The following is a 17,235-nucleotide window of genomic DNA, read 5'->3' as shown; positions in this document are numbered from 1 at the left end:
CCACAAAGCAGTGGGTCCCCGACTTCCCTTGTGTCCCAGCGCCACTAGCTCCATTCCGTTTCTTTCGAAGGGAGTAGAGGGAAAGCTAGGGAAAAGTTTCAGAAGAGATACCCGGGCTTTCCAGCACCCAAAGTAGGATCTCGTACCTGTCCACGAGCGCTACTCGGCGCAAAACCCTGGGTGATGTTATATCTGTAGTCGTTTTTACTGCTCCTGATTGGCCATTTCTGGGTCTCTGCATCCAGAAATTCTCCTAGCAGTCGAATTAAAGTTTACCAACTTACGGTGCCCGCTCCTCCTCCCTCCTCGATCACTCCAAAAACCACAGCACCCCCCTTTTGCCTGCCTTGTCCAAGGGCTCTCCGACGTCTTCCCCACGTCCTGAGTAATCGGGGTCGGGAGGTGCGCAGACAGAGACAAAATTGTCTTTCACTGGCTGTTCACTGGGCGAAGGAAGGTCCTGCTAGTTCCCTGTCATCGATGCCAGGGGTGGGGGACGATGAACACAAGTTCTAGAAAAGCTGCTATGAAATAGGGTTCAGAGAGCCAGGGGTGAATGTAGACCAAGGCAGGGAAGTTGGGGCGGAGAAGGCTGGGGTCGGCGTGGGAAGGGGACCCAACAGTCCCAGGCCCGAGGTGGGGTCTCCTCAGAAGCCCCATCTGCACCCCACCCCTACCCTCCACCCCTACCTCATCTCACCCCGACCCCAACACCTCGCGGACACCGTGTTATGGGTCCCCTGGTCGCTCCTGTTCGCCCTCTGGTTTCCTCACTCTTGTCCCAGTTCACGGGTGGATCTCCCCGTGAGGAGCAGGGTGTCCACCCGTAGGCTCCAACCAAGTTCTCTTTCTCTCCAAGAGCTACCGGAGCCAGGAGAGGCCAGCGAGTGTGGAGGAAAGGTCAAAGGTGTGTGTGGCTTCCACGCCACTGGAGGCGGAGGGATTCAAAAACTTGGTGCCAGCCGCTTGGGCTGAAGGGTATGACTTCTAAGAAACTTCACTTGGCGTTTTTGCGCTTTTTGAGAATCCTCAGAAAAAATCGAGCCTAAGCTTATTGCCTTTGCAGTACAACAAGTCTTTGCCACATGCCACAGCACTGGAAAGACTGATGTTAATATCAAGTTGGAGACAACCTAGAAATCATGTACAACCACCTTAGTGTGTCAGATGAGGAAACAACAGTTTGAAAGGGAGAAAAGAGCCTAGGAGACTCTATTACTTGATAGGACCAGGGGAAAGGGAGTATTAGACCGAAGGGGAGAGAACAAATATTTAAATTATCTATTGAGCTATTATGTCTAGTATATGTATAGATAGTATAGTATAGTATGGTATAGTATCATACAGTATAATATGCTTAGTATATGCCTGGTATTGAACTATTATGCCAAACAAGAGTCTCATAGTCTATGGCTAGGTCTTGGGAAACCTCATGTTGAGGGTTTTGATGAGATCACCAAATGAGATTATACAGTCTTTATGTTTCTGTGTGTTTGTGCTAATTTAGTAAACATACCCCTTTAAATAAACCACAGTTTCTGTAACTATGTTTTAACTTCTTTTTAAAAATCCAGAGACCTTATAAGATGGAAGAGACCTGAGCTCTTCTTGATCTTTTCTAGTGCTAGATCAGGCAATAAAAGGAACCAGTCAACAGGAGAGAACCTGATCATTATAGCAGTGCTCCTTTTGAGCCTGGGGTGCTTCATGTTCCCCTTCCCCAAACTGACAGACTTCAAAGCACTTTCTTCTCAGGAGAGAAAGTACCACACTCACTGGCTGAAGTTCCTTTCCTAACCAGTGGGCCTGGGTTCCCCTATTCAATCACAGGGTGTTGCTTGAGCACTCATTGCCTGCCTTGAACTCATTGACTCCTTCAATGGAGGAAGGACCTTTGGTTTATTCTCAAGAAGCAGATCACCTATTGGATTGCAGTTCATATGAGACGTGCCCTGAACCAGCAAGCCAAGTATCTCAGCTTTACTAGTGGAGCGCCAACTTTGCCAAACACTTAATTGTCCAGTAACCTAAGCAAATAGATACCCATCCCTTTGGAAAGATACTTAATACAGATAAATGCAATATGTTTGTTTGGCACATGCCTGCTCCTTCAGTCTTCAGTGAGAAATGCTAGTATTATAGGCTCTAGCATTCTGCAGTATTGCTGGAGAAATTAGTCTTGGCTTTTGTGCTATCTATGCCTTGTTAATAGTCCAGGTGATGAAAATGTATATAGAAGCAGGAAATTTACTTGAAGGCCTTGATACTCACAGTGTGATCCAGGGACCAGCAACATCAAAATCTGGTAACTTATTAGAAATGCAGAATCTTGGGCCTATTGAATCAGAATCTTAACAAGCTCCCCAAATGCTCTATGCTCAATTTAGGGCATTTGAAAGTTCCCATCTGAATCTTTCTGAATCAACAGAAGACTTGCACTACATTGCAATGAAAAGTGCTGTCCCAAGCTCCAGGAGAGAGCCATCCACATATTGATTGGCCTGTGGCCTCCTTCTACATGTGCTATCAAATTTTTGCTGAAAATTAAATACTATGTTAAGTAATATGTTCCTTTTGATGGATGTATCAGATAGTCCTTTCTGCATTTATTAAGCTCCTACTTAAATATTGAGCTCCCATATCGTCTCATATGTTTATCACATTGACCATTAGGTAATTCAAAGTACTGTGATGTAGTGATATTTACAAATTTTCTAAAGTAAATATTCAAAGAACATTTCTTGATTCAAATGTCGGTCAGCTTCTCAATGAACACACAAGTGTTTATAATGGATTTAGGCACTTAGGGTTAGGCTGTGGGGAGCATCTGCCAGGAGGCCTTCGGGGACTGGGAAATAGGATCTTCCTTTGGCACTTCAAGGCAGCACACAACCCATTTTCACGCCACCAAATAAATCTGTGCTGATCATTTGGTCATGTTTTGGGAGAAAACAAACAAGGTTATTGTCTCTGCTTGTTGGGAGCTTGTAGTTGAATAAAAGAAAATATCTTCTTCTCCTTTTGTAATACACACAATGTAAACCAAAGAGAGTGAACACAGACACACATACACACACAGTACAGTTAGGTGACAACACATGTAGTAACTGATAATCATTAGAGTGAGTGCAGCCTCAGTTTCCCAAAGGTGAGAAGTCTGTAGAAACTAAAGAAAATAAATTTGAGAAAGCACAAATTGAGGCAAGCACTTTTTTTTATTTTTGGTTAAAGTTTTGCAAAGACATGTACCTTCATATTCTAGATAAATAGTCCATGTACCTTAGAAACCAGTCTGCTTATCCTTAGGTGTCCTTGGATGTTGCTAAGATATATAATTGATTGGACTCTGGTAACTGTGCCTAATTTTCTGAGATATAAATGCCTGGCCTTTTAAGGTACTTTATAGTCAACAAATCTGAAAAATACATGGTCTCCTCCCAAGGAGATTAAGAAGTCTCCTTTGTGAACAAAAGCTTCTTGAATGGTAAGTAATGCATTTCCATGCAAATAGATAAAAGAATCTCATTAGACTTCATTCTTTTTCTGCTTGGTTACTAGAAAGTAAAATATTCCTAGAGCTTAGACAATTTATCCTGGAAAATTATTGGGTTCTTCAGACTATGTAGCCTAAAACCTGTGTAGTAGTGTTCTTGACAAAAATATTTAACCTGAATCTAATCAAGAGAAAATAACCGTGTTAAACTGAATCTAATATGAGGAAATAATCAGACAAATCCAGAATGTGAGACTTCTTATAAGACAACTGCCGTGGAAGAGGAAAGGCTGAGAGGAGGGAAGTTTTCTAGATTAAAAGAGAGTAAAGAGACTCTCTTGAAGAAACACTGTGTGAATCTAGATTTTTGTTTTATTTGGAGGAAGCTAATTGGGGAAATTTGAAAATATGGACTATATATCTATTAGGTTACATAAAATTATTGTAAATGTTCTTAGGTGTGATATAGTACTGAAGTTATACTTTTATTCTCAGTTCTTCTTTTAGGAGATGCATGTTGAGGTATTTATGTGTGAAAGGTCATGGATATGAGATATACATATGAGATTATTATTCTTGTTTGTTGGAAGGTTGCACTTGAATAAAAGAAAATATCTTCTCCTTTTGTCATACATACAATATAAACCTAGAAGAAGGAATATGCACACACACACACACACACACACACATTCTATGGTTAGGTGGCAACACAAGTAGAAAATGTGGCAAGTGTTAATAATGAATGATTCCAGATAAGGCGTATATAGGTATGATTGTACTATTTTTTCAACTTTTCTCTAGTGAGAAATGGACAGTGATCAGACCATATATAACAATAGGACTCTGACCTAAAACATACAGCAACCAGCTCAGGAAACCAACCCATTATCTACAGTAAACAGCCCAGGATGCCAGGCTACTATCTTTAATTCAGACTTACAGGAACTCAGAAGCCAAACAATAACCCCTGTAACAATCAGCCCCAAATAGCCAGGACTTGATTAGTAACTGATAGTTTTCCTAATACTTACTACTTAGGACCAACCAGAGAAAATCAAATATGCATCCTAAGCAATGACATAGGATGCCTGGCTTCTAATTAGCTCACTTACAGCTTTCCCAGGCCAACAGCCTCCTATCAGTTGTAGGCTTCCCTTTTTTCCACTCTAAAGCTTTCCCACTCCTCTGTCTGCCTTTGAATCGCTGCCAAAACTCAATCATTGCTGACTCCTTGCTACAGCAAGCTCTGAATATATAGAATTTGCTTATTCTTCTTTAGTTGGTCTTAATTTATTTTAAATTAGGATTAAAATTTTGCAAAATAGAAAGTTGAGGGAAAAATGATAGAAACACAGACAAACAAAAAAGTAATTAAAAATATTCCTAAGATCCCTAATAGGGGCCAAGTTATTTGAAAGAAGAGCTTCAGATGGGCCAGAGCACACTGGAACATACTCGTTTTTGATATTGCTCACTGGGTATAATAAACTACAGTTGACCCTTGAACAACTTGGGTTTGAACTGCACCGGTCCACTTATATGCCGATTTTTTTTCAATAAATACTGTAAATGTATTTTCACTCCCTTATGATTTTCTTAATAACATTTCCTTTTTTTAAGAATACAGGGTACAATACACGTAATATACAAAATATGAATTAACCAACTGTTTATGTTATTGGTAAGGCTTCCTGTCAACAGTAGGCTGTTAGTAGTTAAATTTTGGAGGAGTCAAAGTTATATGTGGATTTTTGACTGCATATGGGTCTGCACCCTTAACTTCTGCACTATTCAAGAGCCAACTGTAGTGGAAAGGGCACTTGGAACTTCCTGGAGTTGAAAGACCAACCAAAGTGTCCTGTGGGCAGTTTGTGGCTGGAAGAATGAAAGGGATTGACATAAGGTCTTGGGATAACCTTCGGGGATGGAGGTAGGTGGAATGTAGATAAGGTCTATTGGTTAAAAATTTATTTGTCTTGGTAGAGGATGGAGGACCCTGCCTTTTTTTTCTGTCTCCAACAGACAAAAAACATCACACCCTTGGTTGTTGCCCTGCCTTCTCTTCGTGGTACACTCCTTTGAGCATTTTAAATTCCTTTTAGATGGGTAACAAGCTGTCTATGGTTAAAAGAGAAGAAATCAGTCCATGTAGGGAATAAAAGTGAGCTTGCTGAATTGTGACAGGGTCCAGATAAGGGAACAGATTCTAGGAAAAGGTAAGAGGAGCCAAGAATACAACCAGAGAATAGCTATTGGAGAGACAGTTTCCACTGTTTAGTAATTTTGCCTAAGGGCTGTCTCCCTGAAAGTCATAACAATAATAAAGATGATAACAACAATGATGATAATAATGAATTCTCACTCATTTCCTAAACTAGGACACTGGGATTCTCCAAGTTTGACCACTATACTACATACTTAGTGTCTACACACACCAACATGACACGTAACTTATGATTCAAAGTTTGTTTTGATTTGATTTTCCTGTCCCAGAAAAAAAGTCGGGAACCCTGATCCTTCCTTAAGAATTATGATGCCTATCCGTAGGTCCAAAAAGATTACCCTACTGATTCCTTGGAGGTTTCCTTTAGTGAAATGCCTCACAGAGGCAAATGGGGTACAGAGACCTGATTCTTGATTCTGGCAGTCAGGGAAGTCAGTTAAAACAGAGTCTGGTAGTTCTCTTGGGGGTATGAAAGATATTGTCTGGTGTAGAAAGACTGAAGTTTGAACACCAGGGTAGTATTAGGAGAGGCAGCTCTTGTCAAGCCACAGAAGATGCTATTATCTTCTTCACCCTTATACATGTTCATCACACCTTAAGACAACATTGGGAGGCTTCTCCATGACTCATCCCTGAACGAAAGATATCTGCCACGAATGCCTTCTTTTGCCTATCTAAATAGAGAATTTCTCTTCCTTAGAATTGTGTAAGGTCAGTGGCACTATGTATTACATTTACACAGTGAAAATTAAAGGACACAATGAATCGTATATCTGTATTCTTTCTGGGCACTAGAGGCACAGGAGGCAATGTCTCAGGAAAGCATCAAGATGGGGGATGAGAAGACAGCTTGGTAATGGCTCTGCTCAAAGCACTCTTTTTGAAGGGTTGAGAGGACATGGAAAGTTTCCAATTTTATAAGAGAATGTTCTGATTTTTGCTCACGTTAAAATTCTGTTTGATGCCTCTGGATAGTAGGTTTACTGTATATATCTGTAAGGCAAGACATGCAGCATAACGTCTCAAGTAAGGGCTCCATAGCTCAGGGGTTAGAGCACTGGTCTTGTAAACCAGGGGTCGCGAGTTCAAATCTCGCTGGGGCCTGTGGTTTCCTTTTCTCCGGACTCGAGGGAGTCACGCAGCGGTGCACGGCAGATCTCCCTCATCCTTGGCACCACCTGAAAAAACGTTCAGGCAATGTGGCTGTACTGCACGTTGGGTCTGAATTCACAAGCTCAGCTGAGACATGACTCGCACTTTGAGCCTTTGCTTCATGGATAAACAAACATAAATTCCTGTCCATAGAAACGACTCAAATAAACAATTATTTAGGAAAAGACTAGTGACATGAGTAAACCTTGGGACAAGTTAAAAGCGTGTTGTGTATTGTGTTGGTCTAGGAGTATGATTCTTGCTTAAGGTGCGAAAAGTCCCGGGTTTCAAACCCGTGACAATCCCTTGTTTTTGCCTCCAAGAAGTGGTTTAAATGTTTCTGTTACTACATTTTGTTCTCTACTCCGCTTTGAAAACTTGCAACCAAAGACCCCCAGAGATGTGAAATAGTAACGTAGGGACAGTCCCAAGTTATCGTTTGAATTCTGCCTGACAGTGTTTTCCCTCTCCCCCCGGGCAGGCGGGCAGGCAGGTCGGAGAGCAGATAATTCTCTTGGCCTCTCAGTGCATCTGTGCCCTTTCCCTACCTACTTCTAGGAATCCTGTTCAGCCAAATAAAATAACATATGGGGAATTTGCTTGGAAACTAGTGCTAAACATGAGGAGCTGTTTTCTTTTCTGGGAGCTGACGCATACTACTAACATTAATCGCCATTTTGTAAGAGCGTTATGTGTTATTCGCCTACTTGATGTCTTACAATGTTTCAAGACCGTTTTATACGGCTTCCTTTTCCAGTTTGGTCTGCGAGCCTGCCTCGTGGGCAAGCATTACGTTTTGTTCATCTTTTCTGTATTCCTCAACAGTAGAATAGTGCCAACAACAAGTGCTCAAAATACGCTCTTCGGCTGAGTGAAAGCAGGCAAGCAAAGCTCATAGGTTTATGGTATTAAAGTCCTAGCGCTTTACCTTTGGGAAACTATGGGTTCAAAGGCATCATAGCGATCTTGCTATGGTGTTACTGTTTTTCATGAAGAGCTTTGAATTACGAAATGCTCAAAAATACGAGGAGCCGCTAAACAGTGCGGTGCGTACGCAGATTCTAACTAGAGACGAATGGTTGGGCGCGTAAGGATAGGTGGGGATTTGACGTCTTCGCTTGGCATGACTAGTGCAACCAGTGCATTCCTCGCGGTCTGATCAAAAATATGTGGCAGCGGTGGGATTCGAACCCACGCCCCCGAAGAGACTGGAGCCTTAATCCAGCGCCTTAGACCGCTCGGCCACGCTACCGTTCGTGACAAAGCACCGGAACATGTTCTGTATCCTTTACTCTCTCGCACTTTCACCCATCCTATAGTTTACATATTTGTAATTTTATGGGGTTCATTATATCTCTTCCTCCCCCCGTTTCTTCCTGGTTTGTTTTGCTTCCTTTCTTCTTTTGAGCCACAATGCTTGAGATTGGTGGAAAGAGCTGATGCACATCTTGCGTGCATCTTGCGTCTCGAGAGACAGGACTACTTTTGTTAGGTCAAACGTGTACGGAGCGCCTGCCCAGGCTGGTCACCCCGGAGATCCCGGCCCTCTCCTGCCTCGGACGGCTCCCCACGGAGGCAGCCACGCAGCGAGAGCTTTCGCTACGCGTAGGATGCTGAGTCTGGGGTCGTACCGGAGGAGAAGCGGAAAGTTTCCGGGAGGTGAGAATCTAAGGCAGGGCCAAGCCGAGCCCAGGAACGGGTCGATCAGTCTTGTGCCCAGGCTTAGAAGAAGCCTCTCCACACCGCCCCTGCTCTCCCGCCGGCCACGGGCAAAGCGATCGGTACCGGTCCTGGAGACGCTCTCTGCGAAGGTGCGTCCTCTCCCCTCCCCACAGCCACGGAATCACCCCGCAACCCGTGACTGTCCATGATGCGATTGCCTTCCACCATGCCCGCAGCATCTTTGGCCCACTCGGAATCGAAAACGTGCAGCGAAATTATTCTCTTTCGTCCTGACAATTTTTTCCTAAAAGATATCTGTAGTCTAAGGGAATCGCCTTCTGGAATTTGAGCAAAGGAGACTGTAGTGATTTGTTCGTCCACTAGGCGGTACTCCACACCCATAATTATTAAAAAAATTAAAAAAATTTACAGCCAACTAGGAACATGGCTAAAAGTTTCTTTAGTAAAGTTTGAAGAAGAAAGCATAAGTAACGCTGGCTCGTTGGTCTAGGGGTATGATTCTCGCTTAGGGTGCGAGAGGTCCCGGGTTCAAATCCCGGACGAGCCCTACTTTTGATTCAGAATCAGTTGTTTTCCCACTATCAGTAAAACCGCACGTGTGTTGATGTTAAGCACCATCACAAAGCAAACACCTTTTGGAGGTATTATTACTGTATGAACACCATTTTATTCTCCACCATTTCAGATTTGTACACTTAATCGTTAGACAAATGCAATTGTGTTAGTAAATCACCAGGATAAATAGACGTTATTATTACCCGTGACTTATATTTCTTTTACAAAATCATTATTTCTAAAATCAACCATCTTTTGTGCTTTTTGTACATCTTTTGTATTTTTCGATTATCCAGAAATTGTTCATTTAGGACTTAGGGAGGCATATTTTATGTCAATAGTTTCACATACCCTCAGTTTTCCACCACTTGTAGGCATGAGGGACCTCCACTAATCAGTAAATGTGGCAGGTGTCTTGTCACACAAAGCCAGTCTGGACTCCCTCCCTCATTCGAGCCTAACATTCCAGGGCCAGTGTGTGTGTGTGTGTGTGTGTGTGTGTGTGTGTGTGTGTGTGTGTTGGTGTGTGTTGGTGTGGGGGTGGGGGGACTCAGGTGGTGTAGCACCTTGGGAATGAACTTCTCAACAGGGATACTCTAGCCTGCCTGCATATTAGACTCACCTTGAAGCTTTTAAATCATTCACTGTGGGGTCCAGCCCCAGGCCAATTAAATTGGATTATTTTAGGATGCAGCGTCACATGGTTGTTTTTTTAAAAGATCCCCAGGTGTAATTAGGTTTGGCCTGGGAGCTACAGCTGCTACCCAGTTGTTTACAGGCCACAGCTGGAGACCATGCTAGTGTTCCAGTAACTAGGCATTCTGTATCCCACTCCACCTTCCTGAGAATCACCCTCTTCCAGCTGCTACTTCATCTTACACAGTTAAGTTTAGTTCTGGGTACAACCATGAGCTAAACTTAGGTTCTCCCTGTGATCCTCCTTACTTCCCCAAGCCACAGAAACAGATTGTGCTAAGAGAAGGAAACTCCAAGGGAAAAAAGACAGCCTAATGTTTCAGCCTACTTTGAGGATGTGTGTGTGGATATGGGCATGGAGAGGGTGGCTTTCATTCCCTACACAGATCACACTCTTCACCCCCATTCCCTCCCTTCCTCCTTGCTGGGTATTCAGTGCTCACATTCTCCTCTTTCAGTCAGATGTGCCCTGACTCACCAGATGAAGAGCCAGAAACCACACTGAGGAATTTTTGACCTCACTCTTAGCTATGCTGCTATTTAACTTCCAGTATCTCTACAGATATTTGGAAGAACCGTGAAACGAATAACCTTAGATTCGTCCTATAGTCCTCTTTCTTACAACCCACATTCAATCCTTTAACAAATGATGTTGACTGCACGTTTAGACTATTTCCGAAATCCAAACACTTCTCACCATCTCCACCACCACCCCTGTAGGTGGTGCACCGAGGCACTACCATTTCTCACCTGCACCATTGCAGTAGCCCCTTAGCAGGTCTCCCTGGTTGGCCCTTGTGCCCCTGTAGTCTATCCTCAACAGGGAAGACAGAATGATCCTGTTAAAACCTCAGTCAGAGTTGATCATTGTTCTGCTTAAAACCCTTTGTGCATTTCCATTTCATTCAGCATAAAATCAAAATTCCTTGCCATGGCTATAAAAGTCCCTATGTGAATCTGCCACTTCTTGGGTTCCCCTCACTTCTCCCACCTCATCTCCTTACCACCCTCTCCGTTTGCTGGCTGCATTAGCCTCTAGTGAGCCTCAGAAATTCCCACCTCCATGCCTTTGGATGTGTTCTTCTCTCTGCTTTGGGTCTTCTCTCCCTCATACCTGCATTGCTCAATCCCTCACTGCTGTTAAGATTTCTGCTCAGCTGTTGCCTATCAGAGATGACTTCTCTGACCACTCTGTATGAAACGGCACCCACTCCCTTTGCTCTTTATTCCCCTTCTCTAATTTCCTTCTTTGAACGTACCACACCCTCACTTTTGCTGCTGCTGCTATTTTTGTTCATTCTTCCTCCCCCACCACTAAGTTGGAAGCACTGTGAGAATAGGTTGTTTTTTACTGCTGAAGTCTCAGAGCCTGGAACTGTGCTTAGCATCTAATAGATAATAAATATTTGGTTAATGAATTGTGTGAATTGTTGTTTTAAATCGAAAAGTTATACAATCTTTTTAGGAATACCCGATCCTGTGACACTGGCAGAGATAAGGAGCATGGAGGTATTTGGAGGCTTGACTAGAGGGCTCTTGTAGTGTGGGGAATGTGTAATCCTCTAGGAAAGACTGAGGGGGGCCCATGCCTGAAAAATATTCTGTAGCAGCTCTCCCTTTGGGCCACAGTATGGTTCTATAAATGCTTTACAGAAGCATTGAAAGGTTCTTCCAACTGGACATAAAGCAAGACACCAACTAAACTCTCAGGAGCTATAAGGAGCATCAGTGTGCCATTGGCTCCTTTGCAAACTTGCTTCAGGCACAGCTGCTTAAGTGCAGGGCTGCTTCAGGCTTTCATGGCTTTGAGCAAATTCAGAACCACATGATGTTTGGGGTCACATTGTAGGATTGCACATAGCAGAGCTATCCATCCTGTAAAAGTCTGTAAAATAACTGATTCCATAAGCTGAGGAACAAGAGTCCCCAATAGGGAGACAAGAGAGGAAAAGGAAAACAGGTTAGGAAAGGACCTGTATAACCAACAGGACTTCATCAACCTAACTTGACCAGGTTTTGTAATGAGGGATCACTGTGAATATGAGCCCTAAGGAAGCATTGCTGGCATGTGGGGAGGATGCCTGGAGGACGATATGGAACAGGGGGTAAGAACCTCTGCTGGTCACAAAATATTTATAAACAGGCAGTGTCTCTGCTCCCAGAAGCTAGGAGGGCAAACTGCCCCCTTGTGGACAAGACGAGAACTGTCATGGATTTTACCTTCACGGTCTTACTGAGAGAATGTAGATTAAAAGTTAATTTCTAGGGACCCCACTACTTTTTGCTGATCCTTCTGCGTGCATGATATGGAGGTGGAACTAATAGGGGAGAGAGCTGTGTTATTGTCCAGGGAGATGGTGTTCATGGGATTAAGTTAAACTACTTATTAAGGTAGATGGCCTCCTGTGGATATGGAGAGAAAGCAGAAAACAGAGGTAGCACCCATTAGCAAACCTCTTGAGTTGGTCTTTAACAGCTGAAGTGAGGGGTTCAGAGGGACAATCATAGATTAAGGCCTTGAGTAGTAATTAGAGATGAATCAACATTTTCTTTCATTGTCTTTCTGATCTTACGCCCACATGATGCTGCAGGGTCCCACCAAAGAAACCCTTAAAAAGGATTCTTGAGTTTTACAAAAAATAGCTTTTATACTATGGTTAAAAAGCAAAATATAATTCTTTTATATCATTCACTTATGCATTCTTCCATTCAATTAATGTTTACTGAATATCAATTGTGCAAACGTGTTGAACATCTATTGTATTCCAGGCATTGTGCTTAAACAGAGATTACTGCGGGGAACAAGACAGATGAGGTTTCTCCCTCATGAAACAATCAGATAATTTTTTAAAACCAAGAAATACAATGATTATTATGCTAGTGACAAGGACCACAAAGGAAAAGTACAGAGTGTTACGCAAGCAAAACAGAGGCTATTCACTCCCCCTGGAGGTTCTGGGAAGGCTTGTCTAAGGAAATGAGAAACACACAGGATTTAACCAGGCAGAATGGGCAGGGGTGAGTGGAGTAAGGAACTTTCCATAATGAGAAAATTAGATGTTAAAAACCTCGAGTTGGAAGGAAGCCTGATCAGTTGGAACTGAAAGGAGGAGTGTATGGAGGGATAGAGAGAGAAGAGAGTGGTTGGAGGTGAGGCTCTCTAAGCAAGGCTTGGTAGGCAGAGGTAAGGATTGTGGTCATTATTTTAAGACTTACGTAAAGCCATTGACACATTTTAGGTGGGGATGGGGTGGACAGCACAGGCACAGAACTAGATTCATGTTTTAGAAAGATTACTGTGGTCCAGTATGGTTGACAAAAAGCCCCGGGGAGTCCTGTTTCAACTTTCTAATAAGCAAGCATAGCCTGGCATCAGGGTGTGTTTTATCAATTCTCAGTTGTTACTTGTTTTCACCTCGTGTCTTCCACTACTCTGCCAGTTCCCAGCCACTTGAAAAGGAGGTCAGTGAGGCTCCTGGAATTAAGCTCAGGGTCACAGAGCTAGTTAGTGGCAGAGCCAGTGTCAAGACAGGAACCTAGCTTTCACGACTACTGGGCCACTGCTCATTCTGCTCTAGCTGGGTGATTCCAAGAAAAGGAAGGGTTTGTTTTGTTTTTAATGCATCTGGAATCTTTAGAGCCTCTGTGATTATTTGGGGTCAGGGGACAGTCATTTACCTTCTTTTAAGGAATTTTATCTGACTTTCAGGGAAGCTGGAACCCAGAGAGGAGAGCAGAGCCTGTGAGTGGTATGACAGATCCGAATGTCCTTGGAGGTGCTTCAGGAGAAGGCTGGATTAGTGGTCCTGCCTCAATGAGGATTCAAAGGAAACTGTTGAAGGCTCAGCCTGGGGACACACATGAGAAGACAGATATGCTATGATCAAAGCATTCTCAGAAGTAGAAAACTGAAGGAACAGGGGCCTACTAAAATAGCTATTAGAAAGACTTGCTTAGGGCAACCTCCCCTCAACCTTGCCTCCCCTGGGTTATCACCTGGTGGCAGTCATTCCTGGGATACAAGTAAAATTACAAAACAAGAAATGGCTTGGTTTGCCCCCAGGGGAGAATTGGACCTTCCTCCCGTGGTCATAGCCTGGGGTTGTAACTGCAAGGCTGAGACAAGCTCCAGTCTGATTCTAAACATGTTCTGCCCAAATCAGGAGCAGCTTGTTCTTGTATATTTGCAAGCTCCAATCTGTCCACCTCACCGAACAAAGGGACAAGTGAGGTCATGGGATGGCAGTTGGCAAAGTGACTGGAGACTTGAAGGAGTTGTATAAATCCTGCAGTTAATAGCTTGTCTAGCTCTGCAGTTGCCAAAGGTAGCCAACGAACCCTTCCAGAGGAGGGGTGCTTTGTGCCCTTTTTTGTTTTTCCAATAGTAAGTGTTCTTGATTTAGGGAGGTGTCCCTTTTACCAGAATGCCAATTCCCTAGGCCATTTCACAGGGCTGCTCCACCATACTCTTGAAACAGGCCTCCACCACCCACTTCTGAGTCTGGTGCCCAGGATCCAGCTCCCATTTCCCCATTGTTCACCCTGACTCCAGGCTGGGAGGCAGACGCAACGGTCCTACTTCGCTCCCCACCCCCACTCCCACAGTGTCAGGGGAAATAGAAGTGGTAACCAGAGAATTGTCATCTTAAGGGACTAGCCATTGGAGTCACTTTAATTTAGCTCAGAACCTTAGTTTGTGACAGCAGAAAGGAACCTTAGAGAAAGTCCAATTCTTCCCTTATTCTTTCCTACCACCTCCAGTTTAGAGATGAAGAAACTGAGACTCTGAGAAATGCCATGGCTTTCTAGGATCACACAGCTAGTTAGCAGCAGAAGAATGAGATCTGAAGTGTTTCACCCTTTCGTTCACCACAAACACTTTTTGTTCTCCTGTGAAGTACCAGGCAGTGTGCTAAAGCAAACGAGTACATTGTTCTGGCTCCCCAGAAGCACACAGCATGTGAGTGAGAAGGCCAAATAAACTCTTTGCTGCACCTCATGGTAACTGTTAAGACTAAATCATGTACAGGAAGCTTGGAGGAGGGCTTTTTACGGAATCTCAAAAAAGGAGATGGAGGTGGTTCATTTAAAGAAGGATTCCTGGAGGAGTTGATAAAGTCTCATGCCCTTTGCCCTGCGCTTAGAGATATTTTTTGATATGTGGGCTTACATCGGATGCCTGAGAGTTTGTGAGAACCAGCATAGATTTCCTCATGGGCAAGGCCCACTTTCAAGGTTAGAAAGAAACTCGAGATATCATCTGACTGTTCTCCATTCCAGGATATTAAGTGAAAATGGTTTGGGAGGGCTCCTTAGTGAAAATGAACAGGAGGAAAGAAATGGACCCCGACTCAAAAGTAAAAGACTAAGACAGGTGCTAAGAGATGGCATCAGAGTGACAGGGAAGTAGGAAGCGAAGGTTAGAGAATGGTGGGGGGAAAAGAATACCTTCTGCTTTCAATGACCTTCCTGAATCTAAGGTGTGCCCAGCGTTTTCACTGCCAGTCTTCCCTGCCTTGGCTACTGCCACACCACAGACATATTCTCATTTCTCCTTCGCCCCTGCCTGGCCCTGCGACCTCTCCTCCTGGTGGAACCCAGTTCCCTCTGCTCTTCTCTAGCATCCCCTATGCACTGTTTTCCAGAATTGCTGAAAGAACACAGGTCATTAAGGACTATAAATAAGAAATATAGACCAATCCTTCCTCCTCCAGTGGTGTGTATGGGAGGCAGGCCCTCCCAGTGTCCAGAGAGGGAGCGTTCTGTTTTAGTCACGTGATGTGAGGCAAACACACACCTTCACCTTGTGGAAGCTGTGAGCCACGGCAGTCATCAGATGCAGGGTTTCACACGGGGTATTGAGTATTCCACACAATAATGTAAAAGTTGGTTTTGTTGTGGGGTGGGTGCAATTCTTTAGAAATTATTATACTTTGTGTGGTATATAAATGTCTAATGCTATGTTGTTTTTTACACCTGAAATGAATTTTTTAAAAAAAAAGAAAAGAGGGAAAAAAAAGAATGCAAGTAAAAATGAAAAAAAAAGAAATTGTTATGCTGTTTACCAATTCAGGGCTCATCTATTGTGGTGATCCCTAAACATCAGTGTACATTATAATCACCAGAGTCGTGTTACTGGTTACAAATGCAGGTTCCAGGGCCTCATCCCCAGAGTCTTTGATCAATAGGTCTGGGGTAAGGCCCAGGTTTCTGTATTTTTATTTAGTAGCCAAAAGACTCTGATGGATTTCATTTAGAAACCACCTCCCACTACGTTAAAAAAAAAAAAAAAATCTGTAGGAGCCAGGCAGCGGCAGACTAAGGAGTGGTTGAGGGCTGGTGGTGAGGTCTTTCGTCGTCCCCAATATGCTCTGCACTCTGCTTCCACTCCCAGCCTTTGATACGGGCAATTCACGTTTCCTCAGTTGTGTGTAAAGGACTCAGAAAGTGCATCTTCAAGAAGAGTAGCCCAACCCCCTCTTGAGAATGGTCATCGTTTCCTGGGGCCCAAGACGTAAGGAAAAGGGGATATAAAGCAGAGGGTGATAGGGAGAAGAAACACAAGCAGGCCCCACAGCCAAATGGCCAAGGAAAGGGACAATTTGAAAGGGAGTCCTTGTGAGGGGCTGCTACGCGTAGTAAATATGTGAATTGGCGTTAAGATTTTTTTCTCTCCTGTAATTAATATTTTTCAGAAAGTCTGTTAAGCCTCATATCCTGTGTTAAGTGTGCATTAGCGTATCCAGGCTTTGGGAGGAGCTTGAAGCAAACCACAGACTACCGCCGCATTGTGGAGAAGCACTGATCAGAAACCAGGATGAGCAGAGAGGAAGTCTGGAGGACTGGCTGTGGACAAGAGATAAAAGCACTTCTCAGAGAGCACCTGAAACATTTCAGGAAAAGAACTAGAATCCTACTAATAGTGAAGGATAGGCTTGAATTGTTAGCATACGGATTTTAAAGGGAGGGCAGTCACCATCGTCTTAAAAATCTGGGCCTATTTAGACTCCATTCCCTTTTGCTTGTTGTTGCCTTTGTTCCCACGCAGGTGCCTGGGTCCGAGGTTACCATTTATGGCTCCTAGTCACTTGCAGCGTTTCCCAAACTGGTGTTCCGTAGAACCCTGCTCCTTAGGATGGACATACTGGTGTCCCTCAAATGAAGTTCCATGCTCAAATCAATTTGTAAAATTCTGAGTCAAATGAAATTAGTTAAGCTTCTCTATTGCTGGGTTTCTCAGAATCTTGTGCTTTGTGGATCTTTTGACTCTTCAAGGGCAGAAATATAATTAACAATATTTCTCAAACTTTTGATCATGAAACTTTTTTCTTGAAGCACACACATTAACATTTTCCAGAACAACGTTTGTCTGAAGGCAAGTAGAAAAAATGCTGCTATATAGTTGCCCTCCAGTGTTTATTCTCCCCTTCTT

The 17,235-nt window shown here is 43.5% G+C and overlaps 3 non-coding genes across 3 annotated transcripts; 2 read left to right on the top strand and 1 right to left on the bottom strand.

Moving 5' to 3' along the window:
• The first annotated feature begins 6,748 nt into the window (after nt 1-6,748).
• TRNAT-UGU (transfer RNA threonine (anticodon UGU)) lies at nt 6,749-6,821 on the top strand. Its single transcript has one exon. It is a non-coding gene; the product is annotated as a tRNA-Thr (tRNA).
• A 1,218-nt stretch (nt 6,822-8,039) lies between these two features.
• TRNAL-AAG (transfer RNA leucine (anticodon AAG)) lies at nt 8,040-8,121 on the bottom strand. Its single transcript has one exon. It is a non-coding gene; the product is annotated as a tRNA-Leu (tRNA).
• A 906-nt stretch (nt 8,122-9,027) lies between these two features.
• On the top strand, nt 9,028-9,099 carry TRNAP-AGG (transfer RNA proline (anticodon AGG)). Its single transcript has one exon. It is a non-coding gene; the product is annotated as a tRNA-Pro (tRNA).
• The last annotated feature ends 8,136 nt before the right edge of the window (nt 9,100-17,235 follow it).

This window comes from Rhinolophus ferrumequinum, chromosome 6, assembly GCF_004115265.2.
Source record: "Rhinolophus ferrumequinum isolate MPI-CBG mRhiFer1 chromosome 6, mRhiFer1_v1.p, whole genome shotgun sequence".
In the NCBI taxonomy this organism is placed as follows: Eukaryota; Metazoa; Chordata; class Mammalia; order Chiroptera; family Rhinolophidae; genus Rhinolophus; species Rhinolophus ferrumequinum.
Note: the sequence above shows the minus strand (reverse complement) of the source record. Positions and strands in the feature narration are given on the sequence as shown.